General features: G+C 47.1%; 1 protein-coding gene across 6 annotated transcripts in view; it reads left to right on the forward strand.

Moving 5' to 3' along the window:
- Positions 1-19935, forward strand: part of LINGO1 (leucine rich repeat and Ig domain containing 1) — a 467775-nt gene that overhangs the window by 116359 nt on the left and 331481 nt on the right. Inside the window, exon 1 of one of the 6 annotated variants that reach the window (XM_048866892.2) lies at positions 15744-15766. The exons of the other annotated variants lie outside the window; for them this stretch is intronic. The gene's annotated coding sequence lies outside the window, so the exon portion shown is untranslated. Of the gene's footprint in view, positions 1-15743; positions 15767-19935 lie in introns of those variants that run through there. 6 annotated transcript variants of the gene reach the window in all.

A 19935-nucleotide genomic window follows, 5' to 3' on the forward strand; every position in this document is an offset into this window, starting at 1 on the left:
CTATCCATGCACCTCAGTCCTCACTGGGAGGACACACCCCTGCTATTTCAGTACTAGGCCTGTTCTGAGCACATGGTGGGCAGGAATGAAGCAGTTTGGGTCCATAGCCATCTTCTAGGGAGCAGGCAGAGACCAGTGAACTCCCTTCACTCATGGACAGAGGTGGCTTGGAACCCAGATCTGCAGAGGTGAAAGGCCAGGAAGCTTACTGTGAGCAGCTAGACTCCTCACTACGGCTCCAGTGAGAATCGAGCCCACACTGTAGGGTAGTAATGGGGCAGTAGGATGGGTAGGGAGTTTGCAGGTGTAAAAAATTCCTTTCCCAGCAGCCAGTTTTCCATCTTCCTGCCTGTCTCAGGAATTTCACCCCTAGCTGTGGATGGCAAATGGATGGCTGTTGCTTCCCAGAGGAGACAAGGTTGTGTTCCCACAGAGTTGTGTGTTCAAATCCCCGCAGGTGGAGGCGAGAATGGATCTGTTCTGGGGTTGCTTGCAGCTGTGTTATTGTACAGTCCACTGGAAGGAGGTTGGTATGTGGTCCCTAGACAGCCTGGTGGATGGTACTGGGATATGCTACCTGCACAAAAGAGTTAATTTTAATGCTTGTATAGCTGAATTCACTGAAGCTGAAGTGGAGCAGTATGTAAATCCACCCACTTTCATAAACTGCTTAATTAGGCGAATGTTAATGAGACGTTAATTACTGTTGTGCCTGCGAATCCCACGGAACGGAGATTATGTTTCTCTTCAAACATCCTGTCTTAATTATAACTTGCACTTACTTCTGCTTCCTTGCCCGGGATGCGATCGGGTAGGCTGGGCCCACCGCCGGCTTCCGAGGGCCCTCGACTGCGAACGTGTGCGCATGGAGCCCCTTCCATCAACGGCTCCGCATGACACCATGCAGGCAGGTTGAGGGGGCACCAATGAATAGGTTTGCAGATCCATCCCTGGGACTGCGGCAGGCAAACTGCTTTAATACAGCTTCAGAGTCTCCACTGCTTCCTGTTTAGCTAGGAGACTTCACTCTGGCCCAGTGCAGCTGCTGACATCGCAAGGGATCACCTACATTGTTTTGCTCTTTTCCTGTGCTCTGTTCAGGGTGGGGCTCCCTATGTCTTGTAGAGCTGCAGCTACCAGGTAGGTCCACCCCGTCCCTGCCTGCCATGCCTGGAGCCTCAGGGAGCTCCCCCGTCACTTCCCCTACACCGTGCTGGGTAAGGTGCAAGTTGCCTCTCTCCCCAAGGGCTGGAGTTCCAGGTAGCAGGTGTGGTTTGGGAAAGCTGGATCTGTGCTTTGCCAGAAGAGAGCGTGCAGGTGGGGAGCAGCCCAGGCCTGCATATTCCAAGCCCAGGATGGGTGTGTGCACCAGGCACAACTAGTGTGTGCAGCGGGGTTCTAGTCAATGCACTTGCTCTAGTCCCACTCCCCAAGATGATGGAGAGAAGTTTTCTTGGTCCTGCCCTTCCAGCCTGATGTTTCTGTGATTGTATACGATTCTGTGTGGGCACATTCATCTCTCCAGGCAATAGACCACTCCTAGGAGCATATCCTCTTCTGATCAGCTGAGAAGGCCTAACACGGCCCGGTGAGCCTGTGACACTAAAGGGATTTCTTGTGAACGCTAAATAGCAAACATGTCAAAGGTGGAAAATCCACACAAATAACTGAGAGAGAATATAGGCTCCTCACTGAGGATTTCCTTGTAATCTTCCTGGGTGAAACGATTTATCGATGGAATCTGCACGGGAGTTAAATACTGTAGATAGACAAAAAGAAAAGGAGTACTTGTGGCACCTTAGAGACTAACCAATTTATTTGAGCATGAGCTTTCGTGAGCTACAGCTCACTTCATCTGATGAAGTGAGCTGTAGCTCACGAAAGCTCATGCTCAAATAAATTGGTTAGTCTCTAAGGTGCCATAGGTACTCCTTTTCTTTTTGCGAATACAGACTAACACGGCTGTTCCTCTGAAACCTGTAGATAGACAGGGATGCTTCTGTTCATTCACAGGGAAGAGTCATGAATTAGTGTCCAGGTTTATTTCCTTGTAAGTGAGAGCAGGTTGGGGCCCAGCAGGTCAGACAGGGAGAGGGCTCCCTTGGAGAGTTGGGTCTGGATCCTGCACCCATTGATGTTAATGGGACTGTTGCTGTTGACTTTGGTGGGTGTTGGTGCCCCCTAGGGATGGACCCTGTAAAAGGACCTGTACTGGTTTGCACCTGGAATAGACTCAGAGAATGAACCTGAACTAGGTCTCAGCTGAACCAGTTCAGATACACTATGAACCAGCTTGAATTTGCTTAAAGGCCAAAGTCTGGATAATTCTCCCTGATGCTTTTCATTGTTGCTTGCTCCCTGCGTGTCAGGATCTAGCAGGACTGTGAGCACAAGGTCCTGAGTCTTTCATAAACGATCACTTTCTTAGGAGACTTCCAGCCCCCTTGTTCAGGTCGTTTGGATGAGCAGCCACATGTGTGGGTGTTAATCTGTTCACAGTGCCCTGGGTCTTTGAGAATTTGCCCATTGTTAGTTTTTGGGCCTATCAGGAATGGGCTCTGAGGATGGAGTACCGGGTACTTCAGCCAAACTGAAAATCTCTTCTGCAACCCATGCTTTCTATTCCCTTCCGTCTGTATTTTTAACTGATGAAAGGGTGTGAAATGTGTTCCATGTCGTTCTGCTTCCACAGCACTCTGTGTTTTTCAGTGTCTCAGCTACGTACATGTAGGAGTTGGGGGTGGGGGGTTAAATGTGGGTTTCTCTTGTAGATCAGCAAGATGAGCAGGGAAATGGAATTGGATTTTTTGTCTCCTGAATAAACCTATTATTTGGTGTGGGGGGGGGCTTCTGTTAATGTTCAGGATAGTGTTACATACAAGAAGGTTTTCAAATGAGATATTAGTGGGCCATGAAATCTGCATCATCAGGGTTGTTTTTCTTTTTTGGGATCTGTCTGCAGAGAGTGGGTTTTCCTCTTTAACAGTGATTTTTCTGGGACTTGTCTGGTTCCAATGAGCCAGGCAACAGAGTGTACTGTGAATTCAAGGAACTGCAGGAGACGGCGCTCTTTAAAAGGAGATGTGGGCGTGAACTCCATGGCTTGCCCCCCTACCCTACACAGGGAGAAGGCAATTAAACTATTGTTGTTTTGTACTGCAGTAGGCTCTAGAGGCCCTCCCAGAGATCAGGGCCCGATTGTGCTAGGCACTGAACAGGCATGTAGAATATGTCTACATAGCCCGTGGAAGTCAGCCTCCCAGCCCGGGTCAGCAGACTCGTGCTAGCTGGGCCTTGTGCTCGTGCTCTAAAAACAGCTGTGTAGACAATGTGTTGAAGGGGAGAAAAAGGGGTGAGCTTCAGAGCCAGAGCTCCAACTTCAAAGCCCTGTCTACACAGCTAGTGTGAGCCCCGCTGACTCGAGTCTGTTGACCTCGGCTGGGAGGCTTGCTTCCGAGGGCTGTGTAAACATACCCGTCATCAGAGCCAGGGCCTCCCCTGAAGAGCCTTGACAAAGAAGGGCAGGGAAACTGTCTTTTTGGCACATGGAAAATGGTAAAGAACAAAGCTGGACTGTAAGGTGGCATGATGGAAAAAGTTAGTAGCCTCATTCTAGTTCCTAAGTCCTCTGGCCCTCTCATCAGAAGTGCCATGTTGGCAGTCTCAGCAGAGAGCCTGAGGACTGACCTGGTTAGCAGCTGGGCTTCCTTTGCACACTGGAGTCTGGCTAGGGGCTAACAACCCTTCTCTTGAACAAAGCGCTGGGGGAGCTTTAATGGCCACAAGTGGTCAGTTTGGTTCTTGGCTTTACTTCTCATCTAAAGGGCAACAGTGCTTGGGAATTAGCTCAGTTTGGATTCGGAAAGAACTCATCCTCTAGTGAATCAGCATCAGTCTCTCAGTGGTCTCCCATCTGGCTGCTAACCAGGGCTGATCTTGTGAGAGCTGATGAAAGACCCACCTCAGCAAGGCTGTGGTTCAACCTTGCTAATACTCTAAGAGCTATTTCTGCACTGACGCGGAGACATTCCTAAGGGCTGCTTCAGTGGTGAGTGGTGGCCCTTCCTACCAAAAAATAAATAAGATGTAGAACTTCTCTGTTCAAACCCTGAGTGTGGCAGAAAGAAATGGGACAGAAGTTCCCACATTGACCACTCCCATATGGTGCTGCTTTGCGTTCACCTGGAGAGCAGAAAGGGCAGTCTACAGCTGTGAAAGGAAGTGCGGTTGTTGTACAGGGACCCAAAGACCTCTCAGGAAGAGAGATGATGCTCCTCCCCAAGGGTGGGAGTGGGCCATTAGTTAGTGGTCTCTGTGACACTATTCTGTAGCTTGTAGCAGTGAGGAAAGGGTTTAGTCTTCCCTCAGCTACCCCTAAACAGCTCCACTAACTTCAGAGGATGGAGGGGAAGAGGACCTAGCAGGCTTCCCCCAGGACTGTAGTCTCTAGAGAGGAATCAGTCCATACCATTGGTCCTGCTGTTGGAAGAGCTGGTGGTCTCTGTCCAAGGACCTCTACTGGATTAGAGCTTAGGGCCACATACCTCCTCAGCTATGCCTTGTTCAGGTGCTGTCTCAGGCATACTTGTTCAGGTCCCAGCAGTGGCTGCTTGTTTGTTCTGCAGATGGCTTTCCCTTAGCGTCCAGTCAGAGAAGCATGGCTGTGTTTTTCCATCTGAATTTATGGATTGCCTTGTGATAATCCCATCAGCCTAAGGTAGGAATATAGTGGTGGGGGACTGTGACAGGATGTACTAGGCATTTGCTGCCCCCTGCCAGAGACCCCCTTGCGTTGGTGCACCCCACGCCAAGAAACAGCCCTTTAAGAAGAGAAGTACAGCGAGTTTTGGACCTCTGGAGTTGCCTAGAAAGCTCTCACAGAGTCAGCTGCTGATGGAACCAGTGAGACTTAGTCCTCCAGAGCCAAGAACTGCTGGGGACAGGAAGCAGCCAATCAAGGCCCAACGGGCCAAATAATATGGGCTGACAGCTTTTATCAAACTGCAGTTCCTAGGTGAAGCCAGGGAAGGAGGGGTCAGGAAAAGCTCTTCCCTCTACCATAACCCAAGAAGCCAGGCTGGATCAAGGCCCATTGCTGACCACACTTTTTGGCTTAGGTCACTAAGAGTCTTTGATTTGTGTGAGTGTAAGACCCTCGCAGGCCAACCTGTTGGTCAGACTATCAAAAACTAGGTGTGCTCACTTCATGAGACACCCACTGGTTCAGGCGAGCTGGTGACGGGCAAATGCTCTCATGCTACTGAGATCAGCCTTGCAAATCTTTATTTAGAGGTTGGTTACAGGAGGATAACTCTACAGATTGCTAGGGAACAATGCAGGGCAGGAATTAAGGGGATCTGAGCTGAAATAATGAGTTTGTTGATATATTCCCCCCTCTTGACAGCCAGCTGCCTCCTCTCTTCCCCCACTTTCTTTCCCTGTTAGATCAGAAAAGACCTGAGGGCAAGGAGGTTAGTTCCTGAAATACACTTCAAGCTGCTGGCTTGTGGCATGAAGCACTTAAGGAATACATTTACTAGTAAAAGGAGAATGACTCACTGACTCATCTCCATATGCAGAGAGAAATCTTGTCAATTAATCATTACATGTCCCCGAGTCATCTTTCAACAGATTAGTGCTTCTTTAACCATAAATGGGAATGTGTAATGTATATAGACTGTATATGGCGTATAGATACCGCATAGGGAACTGAACTAAGGGGAATGCACACAGACCCATCAAGAGGGTCAGAGGCTATCATCGTACCCAGAAGCATGAAGCTGAGTAACTAGAACCCAGAGGTGCATGTCCAGCACCTATACCGAGCCTTGTTGATGTCAATAAATCTGCAGAGGTTAGTTTTCATGGGTTGTGTTTTAGAATCTGAGCCTGCGTCAGCAGCCCTGGCTCACCCAAGATTTTAATAAGAGGAAAAAACCTGCTTTAAAAAAAAATTAAAACCCATTTTTGAAATGTCCATTTGCCCTCCTGCTAATTTATTTACTGTTGGTTTGGGATGAGATTCTCCTTATTGGAGACTCAGTTATAGAGGATGTCGGCTAAGCTTCTTACGTTATTTTTCTTTTTTACACTCGGCTGTTTGATTTCCAGACAGTTCTGAAACTTTGTTCTCTCAGCAAACTAGCAAACCCTGGGGATTTCTGAAGACATCTCACTACAGTGGAATCGCGCTGGTTCCTTTTGAAAGTTTAGAGTTCTAAGTGTGACATTCTGCGGTGACACACTGTATTGTTCTGCTAGCTGACAGACAACATAGCGTGAAGTGTGAGGCTGTAAAAGCCTGTGATTCATACAGCACTAGGAGGCCACAGCTGTAGTTTATAGTGCTGTGAAGGGCATGGCTCCATTTTGGATTTGCTCTTTCTCAGGGTTTGAACCTGTGCACTCACTTTTTTGACACATTACATTTTGAAATACGTTGTTAATAGGGCCAGATCCTCAGCTGCTGTAAACTGACTTCAGTGGAGCTATGCCAGTTTTCACCAGTTGAATATCTGGCCCTTGAAGGGCAGATGAACTTGCCCCTTCAAATGGTCTAGTTGTTAGAACATAGGTTGGGAGTTCCACTCCCTGTTCTGTGACTGACTTGGCTGTGTGACCATGGGCAGGTTTCCCTGTCTGTGACTCAGTTTCCCTATAAGGTTTAACTAATGTGTGTGTAATGCTTTGTGGTGCTCTAAAGGAAGATGGTACAGGAGGTCAAAGCTGCTTATTTGAGATATTAAAGTATTTTGAACATTTTTAGCCAAAAAAGGCCTTTTTTGAAAATGAAAGATTTTGCTAAAAAACTATGGCTTTTGTCATTTTTTCTTTGATTTTGTGCACTGTATTTCACAACATTTTTTAAATGTACACTTTAATTTTTATCATAATTTTTCAAAGTTCAGACTGGAAATAAGGTGTACATCTTTAACAGTGAGGGTAATTAACCATTGGAACAATTTATTACAGGTCATGGTGGAGTCTCCATCATTGGCAATTTTTAAATCAAGACTGGCTGTTTTTCTAAAAAATCTGCTCTAGGAATTATTCTGGGAGAGTTCTTTAGCCCGTGTTATACAGGAGTCTCTTCTAGCCTTGGAAACTATGAATCTTGCAAAATGAAATTTAGATTCTTTTTATGATTTTTTTTTTTTTTAAACTTGAAATTTAGAAAATTTTTATGGCTTTTAAAAAAATATGTTCAACTAGCTGTAATTGTTTTTGTTTATTTGTCTATCTACCTGCTGTTTCGGAGGAGATCAAGGCAAGAGTCTGGGAGTGGGCTGTGCTCATGGGAGCACCTCACTTTTCAACTCTTTGCATTCAGTGTCCTAGTGGTGTAACATTACTATATGAGCTGCAGGGCACCTTTGCTTCTCATGAAATGTCAGTGGGACGTGGAAGGCACTCAGCATCTCATAAGAATGCGCCCTTCACTTGACTCTCTGAGGTTGTTTCATCCATGAGAACTGCAGAAGGCAAAAGAGCTCAAGTCATCTCTGTGCCGATTGGCTCTGTTACGTGTCGGGTTGTGGCTTCTGCATCAAACGTTCAGCTGTTCCACAGCTTCCTTGAAAAGGAAATGTAAAACCCAATGGAAAACGGTCTCTCTCCTGGTAAGATCAAATCTTTAACAAAACAGTCATACTGGAAAATAAACAGGTGTGTGGGAGGCAAGAGGAGCGTTTTGCATTCAATTTCAATAAAACACAATGTTTTTGTGAAACATCAGATATGTCAAACACAATAGGGAAGCCGTGGGAAAGGCTATATCGCACATCTCAAGGGTGTGCGAAGCAACTGTAAATGATTCATGCTTTGGTCTCTTGCAGGAGCTACCAAGATTATTTTGGCAAGATACCATCAGAGCCTCATGAGCAGTGTACGTAGCCTTTGTAGTCTGCCCTTCCCCTCTATCTCCCTCAAATAACACAGATAGGGAACTGCTCAGGTAACTGTGACCAGTGAGGGTTACAAGCCATATTAAGGGCTTCTGATGATACCCTGAGACTGAAGCATTATTCATTTATGTGTCCTCAAGTCCCAAGATAGGTGTAGAGTTTTATCACACTTCTGCCACATTGTGATTATTCAGAGAGCACCTGATATTAGCCAGGAGAATATGATGGCCCCAGTTCTGCCCTCACCCCCCAAAGAAACAGGATACCAGTTCAGCAAAACAGTTAAGCACATACGTAACTTTAAGGATGTGCACAAGTGCTTCCGTATTCAACAAAGCACATAATTTATTGAAATCAATGGGGCTTAAGCCCATGCTTTAAATTCAGTCTGGTAAACATCAACACATTGAAAGGTTCAGTTTGATTAAGTGCCAGTGAAGCTTGGCTGCTTTGCAAAACATCATCTCAACTCATCACTTTTTTCCGATTCTCTTGCTTGAGTCCACAAACTGGGCTGCAAAATTCATGCAAACAGGCTACCTTGTGAGATTCCTGACCCTCACTGCTTTCATCAAAACTGAAAATACCACAAACTGAGAATATATTCTCCCCTCCCCCCCCCCGTGGAGATGCACACGTAGAAAAGCCCCCTGGATCCGAGTGCTTTTATTCTTTGGGGAAGGTTGCAACTGGAGCTGAACTTGGGATTCAGTCTCGCCAGGTGCAGAGAACTACTGCAAGGTTTTGAGCTATGCCCAGTTGCCCTAGATGTCAGGTGTGCGCGCATGTGTGCACACGCAGAACCTCACAGGAGTGAATGTTCAGGTCGTTGGGACGTGCAAGCCATGGTGTATGGAATTGAAAAATACCTTTTTTTTAAAAAAAAAAATACCAACCTCAAAAGGTTTGGATCAAATTGTGGATGAAAACTGTCTGTTCTCATCCTTAGATCATGCCCATTGCCATGGTACCTGGGTGCCTTCCAGTGATGTAACTATCATCTGTCATATATGATTCTCCCTTTCTTGCCCTCCCAAGAAAGAAACATGCATATGGACTTCTTAACACTGGAATTCTATGCATGACATGGTCTGTTTTAATCAGCAAAGGGAAGCTCGAAGTAATGCTCCATGCACCCAGAACAAAAGGTGGGAAGCTTTGTGGTGGCTCTTGGACACTGGGAGAGTTTGTTCCAACCTCTTGGATTAGCCCTCTAAGGAAGCTCTGGCTTCTGCACAGATGAGGTTTCTCCTTGTGGCGGATACTTCCATGGTGCCTATGGAGAGGAGTTTTCAATGGAGTGCCTTATCTTGGTGTTCCAGGTGATCTCCGAAGTATCCCAGGCCCAGAAGATAAGGACCGAGATCTTGAACTTGCTGTGATGTTCTGGGGGAAAGCAGCGTAGAGAGCAGAGGAGTGGTCTGATGTGCTTGCAGTAGCCTGTGTAACTGCGGGCTGCCCTACTGCATTCTCTACCATTGCAGTTTCCTGAGGGTTTCATGCCCAGATACGTTGTATGCTGTAGACCAGCCGCTTAGCAACAAAGGTGTGTTGCTGTCTTCGTTATTTATTACTTGTATTATGGCAGAGCCTGGGAGCCCCAGGCCCGGCAAAGGATCCCATTGGGTAGATGGTGTACCAACGCTGAACAAAATGATGGTCTCTGCCCCAGAGAGCTTTCAAACTAAGATGAGAGACAGCAGGTGGATGCAGACAGACAGAGATTGGGGAGTACAAGGAAATGAGGATCCAGTGCTGGTCTGCATGATCGGCAGGGGTCTAGGCACACCAGCTGTCGAATGATTGTCCACATTTTTGCTGGCATCATGGCAAAGAAAAAAACGATCAGCCCTTATTTAGCCAGAGCAGAAGGCCCATTCGTAATGCCTGCAATCCTTTACCGACTCCGTCTCAATGCACTGGTTTGCATCGGGATATTTCTGTGGGTTTCACTTTGGCCCCAGCAAAGCAGCTCAGGCTGCTGCATTGTTTGGAGAGAAAAGGAACAGCCTTAATCTGAATCCACGCTAAAAACAACAGCAACGGTGTTCTCGCCGCAGTCGCCTGTCATTTCTAATTGCCCAGCTCGGCACCTGCAGTCTTCAAAATAAAATAAAAGGAGAAGAAAGAAGAAAGGAGATTTGACTCAAACGTGTGTTTAAATTAGCCTCATTGTGCTGAGAGCTGGGTGTCAGGATAAATCCATTTCTACAGTGCTGTATATCTTTACTGAGTGGGAAGTTGGAGAATAAATGAATGTTCTTCTTATATTATTACGGCCTGACAGCGTTGAGGCAGACAGAGGCGATGCAAAGGTGATTAATGAGAAAGTTTGAGTTAACGAAGTGTAGTCGTCTCTCATTACAGGAAAATGAGTTCCCTTTACCACCAGCCGTAGGGCCTGTAAAGTTGAGCATGCATTCTCTCTCTCTTTTTTTAAAAGCCAGATAATTTATTTCTTATTTACCTCCTCATCCTGCTGCTCATCATGGTGACTGGGTGTTATCACTCATTCACTTTGGAGTTCATATGGTGTATTTTGGGCATATTCTTTTCTTCCTTTTATCACAGTACCATAAAGAGATCTTAACGGAGCCCCGTGAGCTAGGTGCTGCAGAAACACAAATGCTGGCCCATGCCCTGGTGAGCTTACACTCTGACTAGATGGGATAGACAAAGAATTAGAAGGAAGAGAGAGTGATTCACCCAGGGCCATACTGGGAGCCTGTGGCCAAACCAGGAATTGAACATGGATCTCCTGAGTCCCAGTCCAGTGCCTTAACCACAAGACCACCCTTCCTCTATGTTGTCAGACAACTCCCCCCCCCCCCCTTCTGCCCTGTCACTGTAAAGTAAAAACTGGACCAAAGTGCCTAGTACTTCGTGTGCTGGGTGTTGAGTGGTGTGGTGGGATTGACAAAAATGTATCTTCCAGGAGGGAGCGTGGCTGAAGGATGTCAGCCTGCCATCGGGGAGTCTACTGCTTTGTGTCTCAGTGTTGTCCAAGCAGCAGCTTTGCAATTCTCATCTTACTGTGTACCTTAATGGTTGCCTGTTGAAATGTTCCGCTGGGCTCCAGCACCTGTAATGGGTCATGCAGCTTCTTACCTCTGTTCGGAGCTTTGTGTCTGGGCCAGGTCGGTCGCATCTCCTGCCTGCCAGCCTGTGGAGATGAGCTGGGGATGAGCGTCTCTGGTGTGGTGAGACCTGTGTCCATCACCAGCACTGAATTCAATTTGTAAGTGGCCTTGTCTGACTCTTTTTTTTTTTTAATGTCTTGGATGTGTGCTGAGGGAACGAGATCCTCCTCTGTGTACTGCTCCAGCTATCTGGGGATCCCTGTACATAGTGGGAATCTCTGGGTGGTATAGGGTCAGCAGGGTGGCTCTATGCCATTCTCTTTCCTGCCCCCAAGGAAGGGGTGTGGCCACAGACAGACTTCATTCTGGTAGTCCCTAGCTGCTCCGTTCTGGTAGTCCCTAGCCAGGGTCCCTTGGTTGGGCATAATTTATTGCAGCGCTGGGGCCATTAGAATTGAAAGAGGAGCTGAGAAGTCTGTGGGCCAGATTATCACCTGGTGTAAATCAGCAAAGCTCCACTGAATTCAGTGCAGCTCTGGGATTCACACCAGCTGAGGCTCCTGCCTACAAGTGCATTGGGGGTGTTAGGATGAAGGGAGGCATTTTGGTGAGCGCTGTTACCCCTTTCTCCTGAATTTGAGCCCTGCATGAAAGCCATGCGTTTGTGTGATTCTAAATAAACAGCTGCTGCCCCAAAATATCATGCATGAAAGAGCAATCTATCAGGGGCACCCAACTGCCTCAGACAGAGAGGAGAAATATTTCCCCATAAAATGTGGTGGAAAATTGTCCTTCCTTTCACACAGCTCTCACCAATTCACTTCCCCCACCGTTTGGGAATGTACAGTATTTTCATTTATATTGGAGTAGCACTTAGAGGCTTTTACAGAGGTTGAGACCCTGTTGTGCTAGATGTTATCCAGACATGTAGTGAGAGAGACTCCCTGCTGCAAGGAGCTTACTGGTCTGATGAGGTAAGTCAGACAAAAGGTGTGGGAGGGGAAAGAGAAATGACTTGGACAAGATCACATGGTAGGTCAGTGGAATAAAACCTGAATATGCTGAGTTCCAGTCTAGTGCCCTATTTACTAGGGCATGTTGCCTCTTGGTTTGGTGCAGCTGGCTAAGTAAATCCAAGTAAGGCTTTGTCGTTCTTCAATTCAGCACAGCAGGGGTTTGGGTACATCTGAAATCTTCTCTATTGTTTAGCATTGCCGTTAAATTAATTATGAGCAAAATTGCAGATGGCTACAACACAGACATCACGTAACTCAACAACAGGACACTAGAAGATGTGGATTTTGCTGAGGACATAGCTCTAAGTGGCAGTGCAACCAGCAGGCAAGTAAAAACTGAAAACCTATCCAGCCCCACAGAAGAGACAGGGTTAATAATCAGTTATGGAAAACAAATCTAATGAAAATCCCAGCAACTCCCAACTCAAGCAGTGCTTTAGAAGGCAAAGGAGTAAAAGAGGTGAGACAATTAATGTATCTTGGCAGTAACATTCCAGCCAATGGGGATGTCCAGAAGGAAGTAATGTCATGACTTGACAAGGTCGCAGCTGCATTTACCAGCTTAAACAAGATTTGGTCATTGGAAATCTACAGCATAAAGATCAAACTGTGAATCTTCAACTCAAATGTTATTTATTCCCATCTTACCATATGGGTGTGAGAGCTGGAAATCCACCAAAGGTACAGACAGATGTCTAAATGCCTTCCAATGCACCTGCCTCAGGAAAATAACTAGGTATTAAATAGAAAGAGTTTGTAACAAATGCTGAGATTCATCAGAAAGTTCAACAACCCCTTATCTTCAAAGTTACCTCGAAAAGAAGATGGAAATATCTGGGCCATGTGTTAAGAGTGAAGTCAGAGTGTCTGCCAGGGCAGGTTTCCCTGGGGCAGCTGGAGGGACACACAAAAGGGGACAAGTGAGAGAATCTTTCTATCAATGCTACTCTGCGGGAAAACTTTATGGGACTTAACACAGAGGACACGCCAAGAGCAGCTCAGGATGGGCAGGGATGGTGGAGTCTTGGTCATGACCTAAATGAGGTCCAACAGCATGGGAAGGATCCAGGAATCTCTGTGAGTCAGGCGCTTGGTGGAGTGGAATGGCTGGAGACCGAATGTGCTATGCTTGGAGATGGCCATCACTGTAATAAGACTAGAGCCGGCAGTTACAGATTCAGCAAACCCAGAACGTTTTGTGAAGTCATGTTGGGTTTGCCAAATTGTTTTGTGTAGGGAAAAATAAAACCCATATTCCCCAAGAGTTAAAATATTTAGTTTCAACCTTTTAAAAACAAAATATTTTGATTTTTTTCCACTCGCAATGACCTTTGGTTTCAAAATGTTATTTTATTTAAAAGAAATGTTTGAAAATGGGTTAAAATGAAAACTCAATGTTTTGTTCAGCGGAAATGAAACTTTTTTTCAATTTGCTAAAAACTCCCAAAGCCTTTGACTGTGTTTTTCTGGGGTTTGGAATGGCCAGCAAACCGAAAAATCTGTGATTTGGTGAGCAGTAAATACAACAGCAGCCGAGCATGGCAGTCAAGCGCCATGCCACTGCCAAGCGCTCATCCAAGAGAAACTCTTCCTTATGTCCCAGCTTTCCCCCTGCATGTCAATATGACCCTCGTTCTAAACAAAACTGTTTGCTTAGCTATTTGCTAATTAAATCTCACATATGGAATAAGTTATTCCACTAGACAAGGAAATATACCTCTCGAGAGTAATGCAGGAGGAGAGAAAAAATGGGACATTGTATTGATATAAGCTCTACAGTATTCTGTAGTAAGTACTCCACATATTGCAGTAAATCCAGTGGCAAATATGGTGTTTAGGATCTCCTTTTTGGGACTCTTTTTGGTCTTGCGTAACAGATTCTGTTCTGAGCCTGGGTCTGATTCCATTGAAGTCAATGGAAAGGCTCCCATTGAAATGGATTGGGTCCTAAACACTTAGAAACAAGTAACTTGAGTGGGTTTCGTAACAGCATTTTGTCCTCTGCCTGATTAGGGGCTGTACCAGCAAGGTTGGGCTGCACCCGGCTAGTTGATCTGGCAGGAGAACGCCCCTTGCAGGCCATTATCTGGGGAGACGAGAACAGCGAGAGCAGAATGCAAGGAGAAGTGCACACGTACCCACAGAATGGAGATGAATAAACATTAGCCATTTTCGAGCCAGCAGCCCTGTGCCGCATGCACAGAGGTGGGGGAATGAAGAAATAGCAATAATGAGATAGCTCTCCTGAAAGCAGTCAAGCCAAGGAGAACCGCTCCAAAGCAGGAACCTACAATATTAAAGGAGTCTTTGTTTTTTAAATTAAAACGGTTCCTGTTCAGATATCCTGTGGACCAATACATGGACATACTTTTCACTCAGCAGTCACTGCTTTGGAACTTATTAACCCCTTGAAACAAAACCGGAATGTGTCTATATCTATATCCATTTTAATTCCTTCCTCCTAAACAAAAATACCCTGCTCTGGGGCTAACCTTAGGGGAGCTCTCTGCAGACAGCATGGCTAAGAGTTAGAGAAGGGAACAAGGAGTCCAGAGACCTGGGTGGTATTCTTTATTCTGCCACCGACTCGCTGCGTGGCCTTTGGTGGGTCATGCTTGGATGAAAAGGTGCTATGTTAGTGGGTGGTGGTGCTGGTGGTGGTAATCCTTCCAGGCATGCTGCAGATAGGATCACCTGAGTCCTAGGATGGAAACTTCAGCCCAGCTGCAGTTGACGTATGCATAAACAATAGAAAAAGTTAGCCGGCATTACCCTATTGATCTGTTAAATCCCAAGCAAACTCAAGTCGATTCTGACTCAGGTCTCAGTGTTGAACTAGATTCTTCACACAGGCCTTCTGCGCCTGATCTGAGCTTCTCTTTTCAACGAAATGCCTTCTGCTGCTCCCCTGCAGGCTGGCTCACAGGGGACGTGGGTTGTGGTCATGGGGCAGCCTTGCTTGCTTACAGGCAGTGAGGTTTTGCTGTTGATAAATGCTGTGGGTTATTGTGGAGGAATGGCAGCTGCTCCATAGCTGAGGTTGCATCTGAGTTTGCATTGTCTTTCTCATTTGGCCTCACCTCTAAAATCCACAAAAGTAGTCCTGGGGTGTTAAATTTGGTAGCTCAAATCTAGGGCCAAAGCAGGATTTTTCTACAAACTGTGAAGAGAATTGGAGAGGAAGTTCCTCAGTTACGACCCCTTAGATTGCTAATTATTTTGTTACAGTAGCTCATTCCATGATCAGGGTCCCAGTAGTCGGCTCCTACAGATTGCTTTCAATCCATTGCTCTCCAAGTGGTTTACAAAGGAGGTCAGTGCCATTATCCCACTTAAACAGAGGCAAGGGGAGTAGAAATGACTTGAGCAAGGTCACACTGTAAATCAGTGGTACAGCTGGGAGCAGAATCCAGGTAGCTTGATTGCCATCCTGTACCCTACCTGCTAGACTAGACCATGCTGTTTTTTAACCACACTGCCTCTTCAAAGGTGAAGTAACATGCACTTCACGCCCTGATCTGTACCTGTATCCTGAACTTAGTCTTAACCAGGTTACTCATGCAAGGCATACAAGGAAACGGCAGATGAGAGCAGCTCCCAACCCCCATGGTACCTGATGCCCTGATGATAAATACCTTTGATATTGCAGTGCAGCCCTTCCTGCCACTGATCCTGACTGACCTGCAAAGCTGGAAGCAATCTGCAGTGATGTAGGATGATGGCTGGCGGGCCCATTTGCCTAAAGAAAGAAAATAAAGAAAGAAAGGTGATGTGAAGCATGGTTATAAAATAATAATATCTTAGTAATCTACCTCCTTTAATCTCGGAGCACTTTCCTAACCGTGTATTGCTCTTCATGTTTATTGGAGAGAGCTGCGTTTTGGAGCATAAGTTCAGCTGTTGTTTCCTTTCATGTATAATGCAGGCTGGAAAGCCTGTATATTGCCAACACACCGGATGTGCAGCCAGCAGCTGCAGAGTTTTCTCCCCAGTCAGCCCTAGATACAAACTGACTGGCTTCCATTGGGATGGGGCCCTAGTCCTCCTCCACTCCTCACGAGGATGTAGTTGTGAGACAATCTGTTTCCCTTTCCCAGGCAGATTCCTCCCAATCCCTTCAATAATACAGCATGTGTGGTTGGGCTGAGGGGATGTGTGAAGACCCAAATCGTTCACTGGGGTTCAAAATAACATGGCTGATGTTTGGGGCCCTGCTCCCATGAGTCTCTTTAACTGTTTTTAATTCCAAACGCACCCACGTGAACATGCTACTAGGGCCTCTTCCAGGCAGACAACAGCTGGTGGGCCATGCTGGGACAGTACGAGCAATACTCTGCTACCTCTGCCACAGCGCTTCATCTGCCAGGCACAACTGGTGGGCTGCTGCTCAGAGCACTCCTGGCTCTGTCCAGAGACCCAGCTGCCTTTGAGTATCTATTAAAGGAGGATAGGACCCAGAGATTCTCCCATACAGGGGAGAAGGAGAAAACCTGAAGCCCCCAGCCAAAGAGTTGGTTGCCTTTTCCTTCATGACAGGCTAAGGCCATGTCTACACAAGCAAGCGTACAGCGGCACAGCTGTACCGACGCCGCTGCGCCACTGTAAGATCACCTGTGTCGCCATTCTGTGCCCCGTTCACATAATAAAGCCACTTCAACGAGCGGTGGTAGCTATGTCAGTGGGAGACAGCGCTGTGCACACCACCACTTATGCCGGTGAAACTTGTGTTACTCAGGGGGGTGTTTCACACCCCTGAGCAACGTAAGTGGTAGTGTAGACATGACCTAAGTGTGCCAGAGATTTTTAGGGTCTCAGATCCAAAGCTACCTTGGTTCAGCTCAGGTTTTTTTTAAATACATTTTGGGCTCTGTCTGGTACCCTTTGATGCCTGCATGCCTTTAGTGGGAGCAGGTTCCAGGCTCATTAGGAAGAACACAACATATTGTGGGTTTGTGTCTGGATTCCTATTTAACCAAGAATCCGCGTATAAGGTGTAGGTATCTTTGTTCTTAAAGGAATATGGAGGGACTGAGCCCCCAGAGAAGGCATGAAAAGTCTCTGCACAGTGCTCTTCAGTGAGGTGTTTTGTGGCTAAAACAGAAATAGGGCAGGGCTGAAGCTGGGACATCGAGCCTGGGTGCTTTCATGGTCTGGTGGAGAGGTCTGGGTTTGAATGCCTGGAGCTGAACCATTCTCTAGGGCTTCAGTTTTGCAATAAATCCAAAATTACCAGGGAGCTTTGTCGTCTTGTTCAGACGTAAGACCATGGGCCCCTGAGAACGACGGTGGATACAGGATGGCTGGGACCTAACAGGAGACCAGGTTGCTCTAATTGCAGTCTGAAATCGTATGAGAATGGCTGGCTGGCTTTTTGTGAGCATTCAGCGCTATTCAGTAGGCTAACCCTGAACCCTCACCCCAGTCCAGCCTCCATCAAGAACTCCAGGCATTAATGTCTTGCTGAATTGGGACCCACACCCCATCTGCTCTGCCCCTAAGCAGAGCTGTGCATAAATTACCTGAAGAAGTGAGAGGAAACTCTAGCCCTGTCTGTGTGTGTCATTGTGAGTGTAGATCAGGATCACCAAGGGTCACGAACCTGCTGTTGGTGGACGTGAGTATGGGCTGGTGCACAAACTTGGAAGGGAGCTAGGCTAAACTTGGTAGTCTGGGCTGGGTTTGGAGTATTTTGCTCAAAGCTTTAAGAGTGACCATCTGCAAACTGAAACCACATTTTTACACATCTTTATAAAGGATAAACTGCAGTGTGCTGAACGTGGGAGAGCCTTCAGCCAGCCTCTGGGGCTGGAAGTCTCTGTTCTGGGAGCCCCTGGGGCACAAATCTCTTTCTGCACCAGCACAGGAACACCAGGGGAAATAGATGTTGTGTAGGAACTGGATTTGCACACACCCACAAGGACTGTGGCCTGAGTCCTTGCAATCCAGCCCTGGAACACTGCACCTTCAAACTGGATGCTGGGCCAGGCTTGGGAAATATCCATGTGCGACCATTTCTGAATGGTTACCTGGATAGTTCTCTCCTGGGGTGGAGATATAGACAGTCAGTCAGAGATTCAAGGGCAAAGTCTATCTCCCCGAAGAATTTGGCTTGGGACAGGACATTTTAAACACCACTTCTTCCCTGGGCTGTGGTGGCCGATGAGCCCACAGATCTATGTCCTAGACACACTCTGGCTGCTCCTCTGCCACGGGTGGATATCCGTCATATGTGAACGGGGCAGTTACTGGCCACACTAGGGAGCGGATGCTGGACCTCTCTGCACCAGGGCTTCGCAGGCTGTCTACCCAATTCTCAGTGGGTCTGAGAGCTGATAGGGATAAGCAGATTGACAAATGACATTTGAAAATAGAGCTGCACACCAAATATCTGAATCACCTGCTTTAAAACGAGCCCTGGCACCGATACATGGCATATGGACAGGCACACAGGGCATTGCCCTTCCCAGGGGGCGCAGCGCCAGCTTCTAGCCTCAGGGGTAAGGAGCGCTGGTTTTGCTTGCTCCCTGTCTAGCGCTGCAGTAGGAGACAAAAAGAACAGGAGGACTTGTGGCACCTCAGAGACTAACCAATTTATTTGAGCATAAGCTTTCGTGAGCTACAGCTCATTTTATCGGATGCATGTAGGAGACAGATTACCTCTCTCCTGTGGTGCAGGGCTTCTTCCTGAACTCCTCGGGGGTCCCAATGCCTGGGGTCCCTTCCCCAGAGCCTGATGGGGAGACCAGTCCTCCTGCACCCGCAAGGCGGGGCAGCCAGTCTCAGCTGGGAAAGAGGTCAGACTAGAGGCTCCCGTAGCAGACAACAAGAGGTAAGGCTTGGGGGTGGTCCCAGGGCCTGGGGAAGAGTGGCGGCTGGAGTCAGGGATGCCCTGGAGTGGGGAGGCAAGGGGAAGCAAACAAGGCTCTGGTATAACTGCATACCTCAGGGCTTCTACCACGGTCAGCGATTCCAGTGAAACCAGAACTGTCTTATGAGGAGTGAAGGATTTGCTGGGTTCCGAGTTGTATATTATTTACACGTGCCTGGGGAATGGCTTTCTGGGTGGTCCCTGGCTCTGCTTTTTCTATACTAGAAATAACACCCAGGCTGGGAGAACAATGCTTTTCTGTTCACGAGGTTTCCCGTGCATTTCAGAACCGGTTTGCCTCTTGGTGCTTGATCCCGAGGCAGGGGATGAAGCAAGATGCAGTGACCTGTTACTCCATCTCTTTGTAGTCCCAAGGCCCAATATGATTATGTGATGGCCACCATCTGTGCTGACAAGGGATTGAACTGGCGATCTCGACAGCTGTAAGCATGAGTTATTACAGCTTGAGCTTAGCCATGGTCTATAGTAGGGAGCTGTAACAGAACCACTTCCTCTGTGGGCCAGGCACAGAGGGGGACACCCCGCTCCCAGTGCATTATAATTACACTGGATTGATCAAAGCCGTGGGGCCAGATTCTGCTCTCTGGTACACAGCATCACTCTGGAGTAACTCCATTGTCTTCTACTGGGTTACTCTGGATTTGCACTGACGTAAAGAGCACAATTTGGCCTGATATCTTGAGTTCTGGTGGAGATACAGGAACTAAGAAACAGAGGGCTCAGAGGATAGCAAGGCATAATAAAAATGGGTTAACCGTTTACAAAGGGTGTCCTGGGGTATGTGGGGGAGGGGGCTGTGCTGATGCTCAGGCTGTGCCCTTCGATATCTCCGCAGACAAAGTGATCTCCAAGGCATGTATTACTGTTTTGGGAGGGGTGACAGTACGGAATATCAGCTGATTGCAGGTATGACTTTGCTGAGTCAGCTCTCTGTGCGGTGAAATATGAGGCCAAACACAAACTGTCTCCATCACCAGAATAGCAGGTGTGTCTAGATGAAGCTGCATATGCTGGGGTCATGTTATTTCTCTTATTAGAGGAGCGAA

Source organism: Caretta caretta, chromosome 10 (assembly GCF_965140235.1).
Source record: "Caretta caretta isolate rCarCar2 chromosome 10, rCarCar1.hap1, whole genome shotgun sequence".
In the NCBI taxonomy this organism is placed as follows: Eukaryota; Metazoa; Chordata; order Testudines; family Cheloniidae; genus Caretta; species Caretta caretta.